The sequence below is a fragment of the Musa acuminata genome, chromosome BXJ3-5, assembly GCF_036884655.1.
Source record: "Musa acuminata AAA Group cultivar baxijiao chromosome BXJ3-5, Cavendish_Baxijiao_AAA, whole genome shotgun sequence".
In the NCBI taxonomy this organism is placed as follows: domain Eukaryota; kingdom Viridiplantae; phylum Streptophyta; class Magnoliopsida; order Zingiberales; family Musaceae; genus Musa; species Musa acuminata.
The window spans coordinates 9,445,001-9,450,020 of record NC_088353.1 but is presented as its reverse complement, the minus strand read 5'-3'; positions in this window follow the sequence as shown (position 1 = coordinate 9,450,020).

The following is a 5,020-nucleotide window of genomic DNA, read 5'->3' as shown; positions in this document are numbered from 1 at the left end:
GCTTTCGCTCGAGTGATCTTTTATTCTAAGTGTCAAATCTGTTAGGATCGGAGTGGCACTAAGAGGGGGGGGGTAAATTAGTGCAGCGGATTAAAACGTTGGTTTCAACAAATCTTTCGTACGATAAAAATCGGAATCGGAAGTGCTTAACTTGAAAGCGTATTCGCAAAGTTGTGCAGCAAAGGTAATGATGAAATAAAGCAAGTAAGAAGGTTTGCAGTAATGTAAATAGCAGAAATGAAATGCAAACCAGAGATTACGCCGTTTTTGAAGTGGTTCGGTCAAGTGACTTACATCCACTTGCGAGGCCCCTCTTCGATGAGGCTCCCACCTTCCACTAGCAAATCTCTTGAAAGGGAAGGGTGAATACCCCTCTTACAACTCTTTTACAACCGGTTCACTCTCTTACAGATTTTCAGCAAGAAAGAAGGAGGTGAACACTAGCAAATTGAAAACAAGACTAGCTAAGACTTTTCTAAGGCCTTTCTCTTAAACAATTGCTGCTAAAAAAATTGTCATCTCAGCTGAGATTTGAGGGGTATTTATAGGCCTCAAGAGGATTCAAATTTGGGCTCCAAATTTGAATTCTCGTTGGGTTCCCGATGCTGGCGGTGGCATCGCCACTGACAGGCGGTGGCACCGCCTGTCAGTGTCAGATGCTGATAGTGCTGGGCGGTGCAACCGCCTAGTCTGGCAGTGCCACCGCCAAACCCTTTGGTTCACTTGTTTGAGCTTCAAATTTTGCCCAAACCAAGTCTAATTTTGGGCCCAGTTGGCCCCTAACCAGGATATAGGATTATCTTTTAATCCTAATCCTAATTACAAGTGAACTACATAACAAAAAAAACATCCTAAGCAAGTTTTCAACCGCGAACGTCGAGTCTTGTTCCGACGAGGTTTCCGACGAACTTCTCCCGACGGACTCCCAGCAAGCTCCCGAACTTGTGATGACTTTAATGAGTAGCCGAGCCTTCTCGGTGATCTCCGTGAACCTCCGACGATCTCTTCGGCGAACTTCCGAAAATTCTGATAGGTTCCTGATTTCTTCTCGGTTGGTTCCGGCAGCATCTCCGACGATTCTTCGGACTCTTAAACGTCCATCGAACTTGACTCCAGTATCCTTGCTTTGTGTTTTCTGGTTATCGTAGTTAATCCTGCATAGTTAACTCAATAAAATGGATTAGATCATTTAACCCATCGATTGATTTTATCATCAAAATTCGAGATTCAACAATCTCCCCCTTTTTGATGATGACAATCAATTGATGATGGAGTTAAACATAACTCCCCCTATCTATATGCCATATTATGAGAAGATAAAAATACTTGAATTCCATCCTATTGAATTCAAGCATAAACCGATAAGTTCTGATAAGTTCTAACCGTAGAACTTATCGTTATTCTCATTAAGCATAATATAAATGCGAAACTTCGATGAAAATCCTTTTCAAGTCGAAAGATAAGAGACAAATTTTACTATGACAAGAGATAAAGATTTTCAACATGAATTTCATGATATACATGTTTGACATGCTTTCAATATGATCAATCGATCTTGCGATATTCTCAAAGATTTTGCAAGGCATATAAGACATTCATTGATCGATCACTTTTCTCAAAGATTTTGCAAGGCATATTCTTAAAAATTTTGAAAAGCTTTTGCAATTCATATAAGTCATGCTATTAAAATGATACAAGTCATCACTTTTCTCTCCCTTTGTCATCAACAAAAAAAGGAAATGAGACTTGAAGCACATAATTTGTGATTATAACATCAGGAATTCAGCACTGATCAGAAAAATTTTATCATTCAAAGTTAAGTATGCTAAATTCATCTTAAAGGAAAATTCAGCATTCATTCATTTTATCAAATCTTTTCTTTCTATAAATAACAAAACTTGTAGATGTACAAGGAAGAGATAGTGATGTAAAAATTTCACGTAGTAACTCCAATAAGTCAATATTATAATTCGAATACAAACCCATTCAAATTCAATTCGTCAATTCGAAACTCATAATCAAGTCATTAAATTCGAGACTCACAAAATATCATAAAATCATTAGCGAAAGAATATAGCATTAAGATTAATCATTCAAATTTACCAAAAATACTTATCCAGAATTCAACTTAAAAGGAAAAATCAGCATTCATCCATAAGCATATATCCAGAATTTTAAAAATACATTTAAAAAGAAGGTTCAGTTTGCGTTCAAAAGATGACCAGCTTGGAACTTGAGATTAAGAGTAAACAAAACAAAATAAAAAGATACATCAATCCTTATGAGGTAATCCATAGTGCTGATACATAACATCTATTTTTTGATTTAGTTGTCGTAGTTCCTTTAAAATTTCAATTTGCTGGAGTTGAATTTGTTCTTGCTGCGATTTGAGTTGGTCTTGTTGGAATTTGATCTGAGATAGTTCTGCCATAATAAGTCCTTCAGAGGATGAAACGGGAGTTGAAGGTGCTGCACCAATGCGACTAGGAGGAGGAGATTCATTTCCCTTAAAAATTGGTGTTTCTGGTTATTCTACTGGTAGAGGAATAGGATCAGTCCTTCTCGGGCGGTGCCACCGCCTGGTGCCCGAGCGCTCAAGCGGTGCTACCGTCGATTCTGGCGGTGCCACCGCTGGCTTGCCGCGGAAGAAGGAAAGAAAATTTTTCTTCCCCCTTCTTGATTTCCAGAGGTGTTTGACTCAAGAAAAGGTTGAGATTTTGAGTTATATTTTAATATATCATTTGGAATCGAAAGAAGAAGAAGAAATCAAATCCACAAACGAACGGAACAAGGATGAGACATTCTTCGTAAAATATATTCAAACGACTTACTTTAAGGGACAATTTAACTTGCCTAGTTCACTTCTAATAAATTCAAATTGGTCTTCATTTAAGGCTTTTGTAAAAATATCTGCTAATTGATGCTGTGTTAATGAATTCTAGAACAACATCATTGTTAAGGACATGATTGCATATGAAATGATGCCTAACGTCAATGTGCTTAGTTCTAGAGTGCTGAATTAGATTTTTAGTAAGACATATGGCACTAGTATTATCACATTTTATGGGAATGTTTTTAAAGTAAATTCCATAGTCTTCTAATGTATTTTTCATCCAGACAACTTGTGCACAGCATGCACTTGCAGCAATGTATTCGGCTTCCGCCGTAGATAGTGCAACTGAATTTTGTTTCTTGGAAGTCCAAGAAACAAGTGCATGTCCTAAAAATTGGCATGTTCCGGATGTACTTTTTCTATCTATCCTGCATCCGCCAAAATCGGCATCCGCATAAGCTATTAAATCAAATTTTTCAGATTTTGGATACCACAATCCTAAATTTGGAGTTCCTTTAAGATAACTAAATATTCTTTTAACACTTTTAAGATGAGATAATTTAGGATTTGATTAAAACCTAGCGTAAAGTCCTACACTAAACATAATATCCGGTCTAATCGTGGTAAGGTAGAGTAGACTAACTATCATTCCCCTATATGTTTTTTGATCGAAATTTTTACTATTTTCATCCATATCTAACTTAGTCGTAGTACTCATAGGGGTGTTTATTGCTTTTGAATTATCCATGTTAAATCGTTTTAACAATTCTAATGTATATTTAGATTGGTTAAGAAATATACCATCCTTAAGTTGTTTGATTTGTAATCCTAAAAAGAAAGTTAATTCACCCATTAAACTCATTTCAAATTCATGACTCATACATTTGGTAAATGATTCACATAGTGATTCATCCGAAGAGCCAAAAATAATATCGTCAACATAAATTTGCACAATAAGAAAATTATTTTCAAAATATTTAATAAACAATGTAGTATCAACCTTGCCTTTGGTAAAATTATTTAAAATAAGAAAGGAACTAAGCCTTTCATACCAAGCTCTAGGAGCTTGTTTCAAGCCATAGAGAGCCTTAGTCAATTTGAATACATAATTAGGAAGAAGAGAATTTTCAACCGCGAACGTCGAGTCTTGTTCCGGCGAGCTTTCCGACGAACTTCTCCCGACGGACTCTCAGCAAGCTCCCGAACTTGTGATGACTTTAATGAGTAGCCGAGCCTTCTCGGTGATCTCCGTGAACCTTCGACGATCTCTTCGGCGAACTTCCGAAAATTCCGACAAGTTCCCGATTTCTTCTCGATTGGTTCCGGTAGCATCTCCGACGATTCTTCGGACTCTTAAACGTCCATCGAACTTGACTCCGGTATCCTTGCTTTGTGTTTTCTGGTTATCGTAGTTAATCCTGCACACTTAACTCAATAATATGGATTAGATCAATTAACCCATCAATTGATTTTATCATCAAAATCCGAGATTCAACAAAATCCTTCCTATTCTTTAGAAGGTTATTCTCATGTTTATTAAGTTCTTCATATGCCTTGTACATCATTTAATAGGTCATCAAAGACCCGATAAGTTCTTTAAAAAGGTAATTGTTCAAGTCCTTTGTCTCTTATATTACCATCAATTTTGGATTCCAAATTTTTGGAAGGGATCTTAGTATTTTATTAACAAGTTCAAAATTAGAAAAAATATTTACCAAGTGCTTTTGAACTATTGATGACATTCGTAAAACGTATGTATATGTCAACAATAGTTTTCTTTGGCTTTATTCGAAACAATTTAAAATCATGCATCAAAAGATTAATTTTTGAATCTTTAACTCTACTAGTGCCTTCGTGTATGACTTCAAGAGTGTGCCAAATGTCATGTGTAGTTTCACAAGTTGAAATATGATTAAACTCATTTTTATCGAAAGCACAAAAGAAAGCATTCATACTTTCGTATTTAAAGAAAACAAATTTTTCTCAAAATCATTCCATTCATTTATAGGTTTAGAGGGGATTTGAAAACTAAGTTCAATGATATTCCATAAATCAAAGTTTAAAGAAAGCAGAAAAATTCTCATCTGAGTTTTCCAATAAGTGTAGTTCGTCCCATTGAACATAGAAGGACGAGTGATAGAAAGACCCCCTTGAAAGTTGAAAAAAGTCATCTTTCTTGGGTTTTAA